Source organism: Hyla sarda, chromosome 5 (genome assembly GCF_029499605.1).
Source record: "Hyla sarda isolate aHylSar1 chromosome 5, aHylSar1.hap1, whole genome shotgun sequence".
NCBI classification, from domain to species: Eukaryota; Metazoa; Chordata; class Amphibia; order Anura; family Hylidae; genus Hyla; species Hyla sarda.
In genome coordinates this window covers 43,267,727-43,284,225 of record NC_079193.1, presented here as the reverse complement: position 1 = coordinate 43,284,225, position 16,499 = coordinate 43,267,727, and the positions used below count along the sequence as shown (strand labels likewise).

At 41.8% G+C, this 16,499-nt stretch overlaps 1 protein-coding gene across 10 annotated transcripts in view; it reads left to right on the top strand.

Annotated features, from left to right (window-relative positions):
- Positions 1–16,499, top strand: part of MPP7 (MAGUK p55 scaffold protein 7) — a 413,461-nt gene that overhangs the window by 23,895 nt on the left and 373,067 nt on the right. For 6 of the 10 annotated variants that reach the window (XM_056519401.1, XM_056519408.1, XM_056519410.1 and 3 more), the window contains exon 1: positions 3,097–3,221. The exons of 2 other annotated variants lie outside the window; for them this stretch is intronic. The gene's annotated coding sequence lies outside the window, so the exon portion shown is untranslated. Of the gene's footprint in view, positions 1–3,096; positions 3,222–16,499 lie in introns of those variants that run through there. 2 more of the 10 variants (XM_056519407.1, XM_056519412.1) reach the window with 2 other exon arrangements.

Here is a 16,499-nt window from a genome sequence, read left to right as displayed (position 1 = left end):
TTTGGAGATCACTGTGTAGTGGTCTCTAAACTGTAGCCCTCAAGATATTACAAAACTGCAAATCCCAGCATGCCCAAACAGCAAACAGCTGTCTCGGCATGCTGGGAGTTGAAGTTGCGTACCTCCAGCTGTTGCATAACTACATCTCCCAGCATGCCCTTCGGCGATCAGTACATGCTGGGAGTTGTAGTTTTGCAACAGCTGGAGGCACATTGGTTGGAAAATACTGAGTTAGGTAACAGAACCTAACTGAAGGTTTTCCAACCAGTGTGCCTCCAGCTGTTGCAAAAGTACAACTCCCAGCATGCACGGTCTGTCAGTACATGCTGGGAGTTGTAGTTTTGCCCACCCATTTGGAGGTTTGCTTCCCCCCATGTGAATGTACAGGGTACATTCACACTGGCAGGTTTGCAGTAAGTTTCCTGCTTCAAGTTTGGGCTGCGGCAAATTTTTCGCAGCAGCACAAACTTCTAGCGGGAAACTCACCGTAACCCGCCAGTGCGAAAGTACCCTAAAAACACTACACTACCCTACACTAACACATAATAAAGAGTAAAACACTACATATACACCCCCAATAAAAATTAAAAACGTATTGTACGGAGCCTCCAGCTGTTGCAAAACAACAACTCCCAGCATTTCCGGACAGCCACTGACTGTCCAGGCATGCTGGGAGTTTAGCAACAGCTGGAGGCACCCTGTTTGGGAATCACTGGCGTAGAATACCCCAATGTCCACCCCTATGCAATCCCTAATGTAGTGCTCAAATGCGCATGGCACTCTCTCACTTCAGAGCTCTGTTGTATTTCAAGGAAACAGTTTAGGGCCACATATGGGGTATTTCCGTACACGGGAAAATTGCACTACAAATTTTGGGGGGCTTTTTCTCCTTTTAACCCTTATGAAAAGGAAAAGTTGGGGGCTACACCAGCCTGTTAGTGTAAAAAATTTTACATTTTGACACTAACATGCTGGTGTTTCCCCATACTTTTTATTTTCACAAGCGGTAAAAGCAAATAAAGACCCCCAAAATTTGTAACGCAATTTCTCCTGAGTACGGAAATACCCCATATGTGGGCGTAAAATGCTCTGCGGTTGCACAACAAGGCTCAGGAGTGAGAGCACATCATGTACATTTGAGGTCAAAATTGGTGATTTGCACAGGGGTGGCTGATTTTACAGCGGTTCTGACATAAACGCAAAAAAATAAATACCCACATGTGACCCCATTTTGGAGACTACACCCCTCACGGAACGTGACAAGGGGTATAGTGAGCCTTAACACCCCACAGGTGTTTGATGATTTTCAAGTTGGATGGGAAAATGGAAAAAAAAAAAATTTTCACTAAAATGCTGGTGTTACCCTAAATTTTTCATTTTCACAAGGGAAAATAGGAAAAAGCCCCCCAAAATTTGTAACCTCATTTCTTCTGAGTAAGAAAACCCCATATGTGGATGTAAAGTGCTCTGTGGGCGAACTACAATGCTCAGAAGTGAAGGAGTGCGATTGGGATTTTGAAGAGAGAATTTGTCCGGAATTGAAGGCCATGTGTGTTTACAAAGCCCCCATAGTGCCAGAAAAATGGACCTAGTATACACAGTAGTAACTGAGTTATCTCAATGTGTAGAGCGTATATACAACTCCTATACGACAGAGCTCCAGCCTCTCTGTTCAATAGTTCATGATTAGACACACATGTATAGGGCGCAACTCCAGCTGACACGCCGGCAACAGGATTTTAGGTGAGTATACACATGAATGTTCTGACTCACGGTTTAGTAGAAAATTTCTTTCTTGTTTATTCAAGTATATTCGGGTATTGTCTAGCAGGACATCAGGTTAGCAGCATAATATGCAAGCAGCAAAGGTGGATACAAGCTCCGTGCTCCCTTCAGGGCCATGACTGAAGGGAGCACGGAGCTTGTATCCACCTTTGCTACTTGCATATTATGCTGCTAACCTGATGTCCTGCGAGAAAAATGGACCCCCACCACATGTGACCCCATTTTGGAAACTACACCCTACACGTAATAAGGGGTACAGTGAGCATTTACGCCCCATAGGTGTCTGACAGATTTTTGGAACAGTGGTCCAGTGGGGTGTAAATACTCACTGCACCCCTTATTAAATTCTGTGAGAGGTGTAGTTTCCAAAATGGGGTCACATGTGGGGGGTCCACTGTTCTGGCACCATGGGGGGCTTTGTAAACACACATGGCCCCTGACTTCCATTCCAAAAAATTCTGTCTCCATAAGCTCAATGGCGCTCCTTCTCTTCTGAGCATTGTACTGCGCCAGCAGAGCACTTGATGTCCACACATGAGGTATTACAAATTTTGGGGGTAATGTTCTCCTATTACGCTTTGTAAACCAGCATTTACACATCCAACTTTAACAAAAAGTCGTCAAACACCTGTGAGGTGTTAAGGCTCACTATACCCCTTATTACGTTCCTTGAGGGGTGTAGTTTCCAAAATAGTATCCCATGTGCTTTTTTTTTTGCTGTTCTGGCACCATAGGGGCTTCCTAAATGCGACATGCCCCCAAAAACCATTTCAGCAAAATATGATTTCCAAAAGCCAAATGTGTCTCCTTCTCTTCTGAGCATTGTAGTTTGCCCGCAGAGCATTTTACATCCTAACATGGGGTGTTTCCATACTCAGAAGAGATGGGGCCCACAGCAGAGATGTGGAGCAGAGAATGTGGCTTAGCAACATCTGGAGGTCAACACTTTGGATACCACTGTTGTTTACGTTTTGGGACACAAAATTATGGGCAACCAAAGGCTCCGGTAAAGGTGTATGATAGGACATATTCTAAAAAAGTATTCCGACATATACTGTAGCGTAGTCATTTATGTCAATAGTCCACATTTGGTCTGTCTGTGGGACACAATAGTCAATGGGTAAAAAGGTGTAAAGTGAAAGCTGCATGTGGATGTGTTCAGCCATCTCATAGAACAGGTGCAGCGCCCCCTCCTTCCGCACCCGGCACCTGCAGAGCCGCTACTGGGACAGTGACGTCACGCCGTCTGCGGTTTGTAGAGTATGTGGGCGTGTCCAGGCCCGGGCGGTCGCGGTGGGCGGAGCAGGTGATGGGGTGGGCGGGGTTATCGGGAGAGGAGGGAGTGACGCAGCGAGTGCTGGTGCCGCCCGCTCTCCGCGCTGCGGGATCCGGGATTGTGTTGTGCTCACACGGCGCTCGGCGGACTCGGTGCTCCGGTAAGTGACCGCCGGGAGGAGGCTCCTGCCTGCTGGGCTGTGGGTGGGAGGCGGGGCGCCCAGGGCTGTGACAGGTTCCTGGCCCCGGGGATGGAGGTGAGAGATCAGGGCAGGAGATCGTGTTTACTGTATGTCAGCATAGAGCTGTGTGCGGGCACATGTGTCCCCCTCCCCTACACCGGGCACATGTGTCCCCCTCCCCTACACCGGGCACATGTGTCACCCCCCTCCCCTACACCGGGCACATGTGTCACCCCTCTCCCCTACAACGGGCACATGTGTCACCCCTCTCCCCTACACCGGGCACATGTGTCACCCCCCTCCCCTACACCGGGCACATGTGTCACCCCCCTCCCCTACACCGGGCACATGTGTCACCCCCCTCCCCTACTCCGGGCACATGTGTCACCCTTCCCCCCGGTGTGATTCTATACACCGAGCCTAGTGATGTTCTGTGCATTGTTTACTGTGGGCACAATGACTGCTCTACCGGTGTATAGGATAGTGTATATATGTATAATGTGTGCACTATATAGTATATGTACAGTGTGCGCTCGTATAGCATATGTATAGTGCATATGCGCTCGTATAGTATATTTATAGTGCATATGCTCGCGTATAGTATATGTATAGTATATGTATAGTGCATATGCTCGCGTATAGTATATGTATAGTGCATATGCTCGCGTAGAGTATATGTATAGTGCATATGCTCGCGTAGAGTATATGTATAGTGCATATGCTCGCGTATAGTATATGTATAGTGCATATGCTCGCGTATAGTATATGGATAGTGATATATGCTCGCGTATAGTATATGGATAGTGATATATGCTCTCGTATAGTATATGGATAGTGATATATGCTCTCGTATAGTATATGGATAGTGATATATGCTCTCGTATAGTATATGGATAGTGATATATGCTCTCGTATAGTATATGGATAGTGATATATGCACTGTATAGTATATGGATAGTGATATGTGCACTCGTATACTATATGGATATTGATAAATGCACTGTATAGTATATGGATAGTGATATATGCTCTTGTATAGTATATGGATAGTGATATGTGCACTGTATAGTATATGGATAGTGATATGTGCACTGTATAGTATATGGATAGTGATATATGCACTCGTATAGTATGTGGATAGTGATATATGCACTCGTATAGTATATGGATAGTGATATGTGCACTGTATAGTATATGGATAGTGATATGTGCACTGTATAGTATATGGATAGTGATATATGCACTGTATAGTATATGGATAGTGATATGTGCACTCGTATGGATAGTGATATATGCTCTCATATAGTATATGGATAGTGATATATGCTCTCGTATAGTATATGGATAGTGATATATGCTCTCGTATAGTATATGGATAGTGATATGTGCACTGTATAGTATATGGATAGTGATATGTGCACTGTATAGTATATGGATAGTGATATGTGCACTGTATAGTATATGGATAGTGATATGTGCTCTGTATAGTATATGGATAGTGATATGTGCACTGTATAGTATATGGATAGTGATATGTGCACTGTATAGTATATGGATAGTGATATGTGCACTGTATAGTATATGGATAGTGATATGTGCTCTCGTATAGTATATGGATAGTGATATGTGCACTCGTATAGTATATGGATAGTGATATGTGCACTCGTATAGTAAGTATATGGATAGTGTATGTGCACTGATCCTATATATATATATATATATATACACACACACACACACACACACACACACACACGTGTAGTGTTAATTCATGTGATATAATATATTTATAGTAATTCTTTGTGTAGTGTTATGACTTTTATGCTGATCTGTAGTGATATCTATCTAGTATTATAACATTTATGGTGTGATTATAAAGACAGGGGGAGATTTAACAAGAATGTTTCTATGGGAAACTGCACAACTCTTCCTCAGAGTGCATTCACACGATAGTAACTAGCAGCGGATTTTCCGCTACGGAAACCTGCTGCGAGTTATTCTACCATTCATTTGAATGGGTCCCCGGACAGTCCGCATATCTGACACTATTGCGGACTTTCTGTGGACCCATTTAAATCAATGGTAGCATAACTCACAGCAGGTTTCCGTAGTGGAAAATCCGCTGCTAGTTACTAGTGTGTGAATGCACCCTCATACAGGTTTTGATAAATTCCCCCCTGCCCAGAGTTTTAACATATATGTGTGCACTATAGTTATGCGTTGTGTGATTATTACATGCGTGTTTACTACAGTCAGTACATTAGGGCATGTACTTATACAAGACATTAAATCATGCATATGTGGTGTAGTATTACATTTATACTGTCACTGTACATAACTGTGTTGGCATTATTACTTGGCATATAGTTACATGTGTGTTGTTTGCTACCTCATCTAGTATCTCTACTTTTGTTATGGTGTTATGGTATTACATGTGTAGTACACTATTGTTATGGTATTACATGTGTGGTACACTATTGTTATGGTATTACATGTGTAGTACACTTTTGTTATGGTATTACATGTGTGGTACACTTTTGTTATGCTATTACATGTGTGGTACACTATTGTTATGGTATTACATGTGTAGTACACTTTTGTTATGGTATTACATGTGTGGTACACTTTTGTTATGGTATTACATGTGTGGTACACTATTGTTATGGTATTACATGTGTGGTACACTTTTGTTATGGTATTACATGTGTGGTACACTATTGTTATGGTATTACATGTGTGGTACACTTTTGTTATGGTATTACATGTGTAGTACACTTTTGTTATGGTATTACATGTGTGGTACACTTTTGTTATGGTATTACATGTGTGTTACACTTTTGTTATGCTATTACATGTGTGGTACACTTTTGTTATGCTATTACATGTGTGGTACACTTTTGTTATGGTATTACATGTATTGTACACTATTGTTATGGTATTACATGTGTGGTACACTATTGTTATGGTATTACATGTGTGGTACACTATTGTTATGGTATTACATGTGTAGTACACTTTTGTTATGGTATTACATGTGTGGTACACTATTGTTATGGTATTACATGTGTAGTACACTTTTGTTATGGGATTACATGTGTGGTACACTATTGTTATGGTATTACATGTGTGGTACACTTTTGTTATGGTATTACATGTGTGGTACACTATTGTTATGGTATTACATGTGTAGTACACTTTTGTTATGGTATTACATGTGTGGTACACTTTTGTTATGGTATTACATGTGTGTTACACTTTTGTTATGCTATTACATGTGTGATACACTTTTGTTATGCTATTACATGTGTGGTACACTTTTGTTATGGGATTACATGTGTGGTACACTTGTATTGTACACTATTGTTATGATATTACATGTGTGGTACACTATTGTTATGGTATTACATGTGTGGTACACTATTGTTATGGTATTACATGTGTGGTACACTTTTGTTATGGTATTACGTGTGGTACACTTTTGTTATGGTATTACATGTGTGGTACACTTTTGTTATGGTATTACATGTGTGGTACACTTTTGTTATGCTATTACATGTGTGATACACTTTTGTTATGCTATTACATGTGTGGTACACTTTTGTTATGGGATTACATGTGTGGTACACTTGTATTGTACACTATTGTTATGATATTACATGTGTGGTACACTATTGTTATGGTATTACATGTGTGGTACACTATTGTTATGGTATTACATGTGTGGTACACTTTTGTTATGGTATTACGTGTGGTACACTTTTGTTATGGTATTACATGTGTGGTACACTTTTGTTATGGTATTACATGTGTGGTACACTTTTGTTATGGGATTACATGTGTGGTACACTATTGTTATGGTATTACGTGTGGTACACTTTTGTTATGGTATTACATGTGTGGTACACTTTTGTTATGCTATTACATGTGTGGTACACTTTTGTTATGCTATTACATGTATTGTACACTATTGTTATGGTATTACATGTGTGGTACACTATTGTTATGGTATTACATGTGTGGTACACTTTTGTTATGGTATTACATGTGTGGTACACTTTTGTTATGGTATTACATGTGTGGTACACTTGTTATGGGATTACATGTGTGGTACACTTTTGTTATGGGATTACATGTGTGGTACACTTTTGTTATGGGATTACATGTGTGGTACACTTTTGTTATGGGATTACATGTGTGGTACACTTTTGTTATGGGATTACATGTGTGGTACACTTTTGTTATGCGATTACATGTGTGGTACACTTTTGTTATGGAGTTATCATTACATGTGTGGTACACTTTTGTTATGGAGTTATCATTACATGTGTGGTACAGGTATATGTATAAAGTTATTTGTTTTTTCTCTGATTCTCATTGAGGCAGTAAGGGAAATCATTGCTCATGTCATACATTACAAGAAGAGTGATGCAGTTGCCTATAGCAACCAACTTTCATTTTTAAAAAGGCCTCTGAAAATGAAAGAAGCGATCTGGTTGCTATCAGCAACTGCACACTCTTCCTCTACACAGGTTTTTGATAAATCTCCCCCTATGTAACCACATCCTTTCCATTGACTCAGTTGTAAATTCGGTGTGGAATGTTACCAGATTGTTAGTGGTGTGCACTATGTTATGGTGTCCATTAGATGTGACCCTGCTGACCATTGCCATGCCTGTCTGTATACTGTCACGTATGGTTGTGGATCTCAGATGACTGGTACCTGCTGTACATCTCCAGTGACTGGCACGTGTAGTTATGGAGCCGGAGTGCACATGCTCGGCCACTGTCGGTGGTATTTCCAAACATTGCTGAGTTTAGTGCTTGGCAATGTTTGGAGTCCCTTTAGAGAATAAATGGCGCACTGACCAAGCATGTACACTGTTGCTCCAATCACTGACAGGACCCTTTGTGGGAAATTTATCAAAACCTGTGCAGAGCAAAAGTGGGGTAGTTTCCCATAGAAACCAATCAGATCGCTTCTTTCATTTTTAAAGAGGCCTGTGAAAAATGAAATAAACAATCTGATTGGTTGCTATGGGCAACTGCCCCACTTTTCCTTTATACAGGTTTAGATAAATCTCCCCCTTTACTTCAATTTTTGTGAAGGTTTCAGCGGTCAGACTCCCCCGTCATCAGCTAGTGATCTACTATACTGTGGACAAGGGAAAAGGTTTAATTTTGGGATTACTCCTTTTTGCATTCCTGGCGTATACCCTTAGGCAAGGTCTATATAACGAAATCTCTGAGTTTTCCAGAGTAGCCTGCGCCAATTGAATCAGTCATGCTAGGACGGTGTGGACATTGTTGTCCCCATAGATGGCATTGGATTCCTCTTGGATTCCACCGAAAGAGTGACCAGGATAATTTTTTGGGTGGCGGAATTTCTGTGCCGCTTTAATTCCATAGTCTGCAATGTGCAGCGGAATCCAATTGATAGCAATGGGATTCTGCTGTATTAAAATTTTCAAGTGTAAATTTTAAGCGGAACGACACTCAGAAATTCCATAGTGTAAACCTATCCTAAATAATTATCAATAACCTAGAATGGCTTTCGACATATGCCATAAGAATATCCCTTTTTTGTATGTCACTTTTTTTCTCACTTTATTGTAGTTTAATTAATTTAGTTTTTTTTTTTTTAATGCAGTGGTTCACACAAACACTAAATTTTTTTTTTAGATTGAGTCCATTGGAGATGTGCGTGGTTACATACATTGGGGCTATACATTCAGCGTGTATGGGAGTTTTCTGCTGCCTATACAGAGCATATGTTGTCTTAAAAGTGTACCTGTCAATTAAAAACTTTTGACAGTTTTTTTTTTTTTATCGGTCAGGGTCTCAATGTTGGGACCCCCACCAACCGGGAGAATAAGCGAGCAGCAGCAGCACACTTTACTCCCCGGCTCTCTCCCTTCTCCATTATAAGTCTATGTGGCAGCAACCACACACTTATCGCAGCTCATTTTCCTGATTGGTGGGAGACCCCCGACTGATCCATTTTTTTTTTTTTTTTCACCTGTCTGTGACCTGTCTGCTTCCCTTATGGATACTCTAGAAAGGAGTATTGGAAGCTCCATTTTCTTCTTTGGGAGGAAAAAAAGGGGGAAAAAAATGACGAATCCCAACAGAGCCTGACTTATCCCCTTAACTTTATTGGGGTCTGTCAGGTTTCTGGATGGTGTCCCATTTTTTCACTGGATTTTAATCAGAGAAAAAATAACACTTACTCTTTTTTTTTTTTTTTGTTCTGTGATTGAGGCCCCAAATGGAGGCTCTGAGGTAGGTCAAATTATTTTGAATACTTGGCTTAATTCCCTTTTAGACCAGTGGCCTTCAAACTGTAGCCCTTCGGGTGTTGTAAAACTACAACTTGGCAGGCCCGGACAGCCAACAGCTGTAGGACAACACTTTGAAGACCACTGCTCTATACAAAGCAATAGAGTTCCATTGAAATCTGTGGTAGAAATCGGCTGGATTCCTGTCATAGATTTTCCACATGAATTCCATCTATTAAAGTTGAGGATAGGTAAGTTCACACAACCGTTATGGTCTAGTAAAGGGAACCCCGTTGATCAGTCCATTGGAAGGACGGGAGTTGAGCGGAGAAAAAAATACTGCATGTGTGGTTGTTTTTTTTAACCTCTAAAATACCAGACACCCGACAGACCCCAATTAAGTCAATGGGATCCGTTGGGACCTGGGTGTGTTAGTTGTACTCCAACCCATTTAGAGTCAGTTCACCGATGCCGCCAAAAAAAAAAAAAAAAAATGCTTCATGGACCTTGAACAGATTGGAGCACAGTGGCAATGTGAACTTGGTCTAATCGTTTTTTTTTTTTAAGCACAGGCTATACAGGAATTCAGGTATATTGCTGGGGAAATCTGCAACAAATCTGCAGCGTATTAACCTATCCAAATTCTGAAATCCATGGCGTGCTCAATATTTTGCTTAGGTATTTGCTAGACATGTGATTTGGAACTAACAAAAAATATATTTACATGCATTGTCTCGATCTATATGTCAATTCGGACTAAATCCACAATGACACCCGCTGACAGGCTCCCTTACTGAAGATAGGGTTACATGTTTACCTAGTGACGTTTTTAATGGGTCCACGCTGAGGTCAGGTCACTGTCCTCTCTGCGCTCATGTCTCATTTTATTTCCTAATACATTCAATGTTTTTATTTTATTTTTTTTTTACTTATTTATTTTTTTATCTTTTATTTTATCTGTACTATGGATTTATAGGATAAAACTATTGGGGTACCCAACCAGGTTTGCCTTAAAAAATTCTGACAGTTTGCAGAAAAATACTTAATTCGTGCTGATTTTGGTGAGGATTTTAGAATTAAAAAAAAAAAAAAGATTCAGTTGTTTTGAAATTCACATTTTTCCGATGCAAATTCCCCAATGTTTCATGAACAATTTGTTTCTTTGTGGATTTTTTTTTTGTTCCCTATTGAAAAATGGGGAAAAATTCTATAGGTCCTCTTAGGAACAAAAATTGACATGCTGTGGATTTTACTTACTTTCTGCTGTAAGTCTCTTGGATTTGTTTTGCAAATCTGCATGTAAAAAATGTAGCAATTCGAGCACGGGAAAATCAAAAAAATTTGCCGGGAGCCCCATAGAAGAGGCCACTCAAAAAACACTGTTATTCCCACTAAATCCTGTCAAAAGTTTAGCGAATTGCACCCCTACTGAGAAGGACCTATAGCACTGTTCATCCTGAGCCTCCTGGTTCAATAACGGAACTCCAGTACAGTCTGACTCTATATGAAAAGAAGAGGAGCTCAGGGTATTGTAACTATGCCAAACAATACCAACACCAGGCTTTGTAGGATGTTTCCACTATACAGCAGTTAGTACCTACCACAGGTTTTCCAAGGAAGGACATATGGGAACTGGCAACTGTCATGGGCCCCAAAGGTATGAAAGTGTCAACAATGGGCACAAGAGTATCGGGACTGAGAAATGGAAGAAGATGGCCTGGACTTGTCACATGCCTGGGGTTGAGATGGCACATGGATGCTTTATGGGAAGGAGACAAGTCAGAGGAGCTCTGGGCCAGGTTCTGCAGGAAACTTTGGGTCCTGGCATCATGTGGGTTTTACTGTGACTTACTGTGACTCATACCACCTACCTAAGCATTGTACAGGCCAAGTGTACCCCTTCATGGCAGTGGTATTCCATAATGGCATTTGTCTCTATCACCTTAGGATAATTCGCTGGCCACACTGCAAATATTGTTCCGGAATGGTTTAAAGTGGTTATCTATGGTTTAATGAAAACTAACATGGAGGGGAGTAGAAGAAAAAACCCAAAACATTCTATCCTAACCCCGGATCCACGCAGCTCCTGATCACTTCTGTTCAGTCTTCCAGGCTTCTCTCTTTCTGCTTCCGAAATGAGTGATTGATGCAGATGGGATACTGCTGTGGCCAGTGATTGGCTGAGCCGGCAGGTCCTGTACTAAGTGTCGCTGTAGGAAGCATGTCGAAGAAGGGGGACCGGAAAACTGAATAGAGATTAACAAAATCCACTGCACAGCGAGAAATACTCTGCGTATTCTCCCATGAGCAGACACACTGGGCAACCTGGCGGCAGCCCTGTGTGTGCAGTGAGGTTTGGAGGCGGGGCCAGCTCATCACAGTCACGTGTGTGCGATAGCCCTGCCTCCAAGCCTTGCTGCACACACAGGGCTGCCGCCAGGTTGCCCTGTGTGTCTGCTCATAGGAGAATACGCAACGTATTTCCCACTGTGCAGCCGTCACGCCCCCTCCCATAGACTTGCATTGAGGGGGCATGGCCGTGACGTCACGAGTGGGGCTTCACAAGCATCCGGCGCTGCACCCGATGCTCAAAACGAACACCAGGTGCAGCAGGGCGATCGCAGAGGTCCCAAACGGCGGGACCCCCACGATCAGACGTCTTATCCACTATCCTTTAGATAGGGGATAAGATGTCTAGGGGCGGCGAACCCCTTTTAAGAGTACCTGTCACGATAAGCTGTGGCGGGATACGATTAAACATCCATGGCAATCGAGGAGTTGTAATGCCGAAAGCCCCACACAAGTCTATGGATCTCAATCTGATTAAGCATTTTGGGATGTGCTGGGAAAACAAGTCGAATCCATGGAGGCCGAACCTTACAACTTATACTTCTTTAAGGTTGTGCTGCGAACATCTTGGTCCAGATACCACAGGACACCTTCACAGGATTTGCGGAGTCCATACCTTTTGCGGTGGGGGACCGGTACAATATAATTTTAATGTTTTGGCTGATCTGTGTAGATATATATGTATATATATTCCCACTGCGTCCATTAATACTCCTGTTCTCGCTCGCACCTGCCACCCCGCTCTGCTCCGGGGATGTACTCTCTTCTGGGAAGGCCTGCCGTATCTAGCAGCTGTATTTATATGCATCAGTGGCTGTCGGGCTCCGGCACCAGGCCTGTCATTTGTCACTCTTCTCTGGCGTTTATGCATTCGCAGGCCATGTAGACATTATGCAGATTACACAACGCTCCTCTTTTATACCATGCTTGCTTATCCTTGGGACTAGGGAGCCGACATTACGATTACACCCAGCGGGGCTATTACCTTTCTCCCTGCCGCGTCCTTGGAATGTACTTCAGCTCCTATGGCAGAGGTGTACACCTAGAACCAGCGTCACCTCGTCTGAGGTGGTGGGAGCTGAATATGTCTGGGTAATCCGGACTCAGCTGCATGGTACAGGTATGCCATGTATGTGCCGTAGTGGGCACTGGGATCATTTATATATTTTTTTTATATTCTATTCTATGACTGTTTTCCAAACCGTGTGCCTCCAGCTGTTGCAAAACTACAACTCCCAGCATGCCCGGACAGCCTTCGGCTGTCCGGGCATGCTGGGAGTTGTAGTTTTGCAACAGCTGGAGGCACACGGTTTGGAAAACAATGTGGGATGAGTTAAAGGGGTGGAAAACTTTTATTTTTTTTAAATCAACTGGTGCCAGAAAGTTAAACAGATTTGTAAAATACTTCTATAAAAAAAAAAAAAAAAAACCTTAATCCTTCCAGTACTTATTAGCGGCTGTATGCTACAGAGAAAATGTATTTTAGTTTTGGATTTCTTTTCTGTCTGACCACAGTGCTCTCTGCTGACACCTCTGTCCATGTCAGGAACTGTCCAGAGCAGGAGAAAATCCCCATAGCAAACCTCTCTCCGGCTCTGGACAGTTCCTAAAATGGACAGAGGTGTCAGACAGAAATGAAATCCCCAAAAGAAAAGAATTTCCTCTGTAGTATTCAGCAGCTGATAAGTACTGGAAGGATTAAGATTTTTTAAAAGAAGTCATTTACAAATCTGTTAAACTTTTTGTTACCAGTTGATAAAAAAAAAAAAAAAAAAACAAACAATTTCCACCTGAGTACCCCTTTAAATTTTCTCACACATTGTGTTAAAGTGACAGATTGTTCTTATACGTTTTCAGCCCATCTGGCTAGTGATGACTAAATAAATCAGTCATAAATTGATGTATATACAGAAAGATCACATATATTTGACTATGCTACAGGGGCTGTAAAGTTAGTGTAGTTCATAATATAGTGTCTGTACCTGTGTGTGACGGTTTTCTCACAATTCTTATGTGATTTTCACCCCAATATTTATTTTAACAGCATACAAAATGACTGTTGTCTCAGATTTTTCCCAGGTTGCAATGCGGCTGAGACCTGACCTCACTAGTCAGCTGATGACAGGGAGCCTGTCTGCTTCAATGGGTGGAGGGATCGCTTGGTGGGAGAGAGATCAATCTGCAACTAATGCAACAGCTGTAGGCACCCTGATTGAAAACCACAGGTCTTTTGAATGGATGCCGCTCATTTTTGTTTCAATGGGTGGGGTGGCTGATGTGTGGGAGGGAGGAAAATGGAATTATGGGATTTGTCGTAAAAAAAAAAAAAAAAAAAAAGAAAAGTCAAACAGGAAATACCAGTTCACAAAAAGCTAACCACAGTGTTATGGTAATCTCACAACATAGCCATTTAGCCCCAAGACAAGCGCAGATCCTTCCTAAGCATGTCCATTACTGTCTGCCAGGTACGTACTAAAATCACCTTATGGTGGAGAACCCCTTTCAAAGAGTAACTTTTGTCTTAAAGGGGTACTCCGCCACTAGGCATCCTATCCCCGATCCAAAGGATAGGGGATAAGATGTCTGATTGCGGAGGTCCCAGCAGCGGGGGCCTGCTCAGCACCCTGTGTTGTGAATAAACACTGGGTTTTGGAGACAGTAGTCGTGACGTCGTGCCACACCCCCTCCATGCCCCTCCCATAGACATGTATGGAGGGGAGTGGCCGTGATGTCACGATCACGGATGCCTTCACCCCGCGTTCTGATTAATGTTCAGAATGCTGGGTTAGCGGAGTACCCCTATAACTTCTGGTCTGTCACAATTTTTTAAATATGTTTCAGGCCCGTGCTGAGACCCTCACCTATCACTAGAACACTTTTTTCCCAACTTGTTGGAGGTGCATCAAAGTAATCTCCAAACTGTGTTTTACTAGTAGTTGCAAAACTACTACTCCAATCATCCCCTGGTAGGCATGATAGAAGTTGTAATTTTGCAACTGCTGGAGAGCCACAGTTTGGGGTCCACTGGTATATAGCCAGTCCACCACTATAGGTCTGTATTACACTTTTTGCAGTGTACAATCTTTATATACTCTTGGTGTAAATGTTGAACACATTCATAGACCCCAATGGGCTCAGATGAAGCCAAAATATGCACTTTTAATATTAGCTAGGCTTGTATTTCTCTGTACACTTTTCATTTTTTATATATATATGAGAAAGCACAGCCTGTTCGCAGTATGCTGTTTTTTTTTTTCTTTTCTATGCAGTTATTTTTATTGGTATCATTTCAGGGTAGATGGGACTTTTTAATTAGTTTTAATTCTGTGTTTTGCGAGATGAAAAAAAAATTACATTTCTGTAATTTCTGTTTATGGTGTTTACTCTCTGGGATCAATATCATATTAGATTTAAATATTATATATATTTTTTTATTTTAAAAGTAGGGAAAGGGGTTGATTTAAATTATTTATTTATTTAGCTTTTTTTTTTTTCTTTTTTTGGAGGCTCACTAGGGCACAAGATAATTTAGTTGCTTGTACGGTACACTGCAATCCTATTGTATTGCAGTGTTCTGTCATTAATGCACTCTATTATAGCCAATATCAGACTTGTCTGCTGCAGATAGCAGGTGGCTAGTCTGGGCCCCACTCATGTACAGGTATGTCAGTTGTCTGGAAATGGTTTAAAGGGGTACTCCTGTGGAAAACGTATTTTTTTTTCCAATCAACTGGTGCCAGAAAGTTAAACAGATTTGTAAATCACTTCTATTAAAAGATCTTAATCCTTCCAGTACTTTTTAGGGGCCGTATACTACAGAGGAAATTCTTTTCTTTTTGGACTTCTCTTCTGTCCTGACCACAGTGCTCTCTGCTGACCTCTGCTGTCCATTTTAGGAACTATCCAGAGCAGCATATGTTTGCTATGGGGTTTTTCTCCTGCTCTGGACAGTTCCTAAAATGGACAGCAGAGGTCAGCAGAGAACACTGTGGTCATGACGGAAGAGAAGTCCAAAAATAAATGCATTTCCTCTGTAGTATATAGCCCCTAAAAAGTACTGGAAGGATTAAGATATTTTTTTTATATAAGTAATTCACAAATCTGTTTAACTTTCTGGCACCAGTTGATTTAAAAAAAATAAAAAGTTTTCTACGGGAGTACCCCTTTAATATGTTTGATGTATGCACTAGAGACAAATAAGGTTGAGCATATCTGTTGTGTACTGAAATGTGGACTCTCTAAGCCACAGTCCATTTGATGCTGAACAGATTGGAATGTGAAGTTAAAGGCTTCCCCTGGTCTTCACCCTTCACCTCAGCAAGGAGGTGTGGACTTTGGAATAGTCGGAAGTAGTACTGCAAGTACTAGATCGGTCATCTAAAGGAAAAGGCACAAAAAATAGTCTGGAAAGAAGGCCAAGGTCAGGAACAGGTAAACTAAAAATACTAGGAGCAAGAAGCCAGAAAGAAAGAAGCTTGATCACCAGCTAATGTGAGGCAGGTGAATGCCCCTTTGAATGGGTCATCTGGCCTATCGTCAACTTTTGGCGCTAGTTGGCCCTGGCAACGATATGTTGCTCTGTGGTAGCTCTGGTCCGAACCGATAGGACTGCAACGGAAAGTGGGCAGCAAGG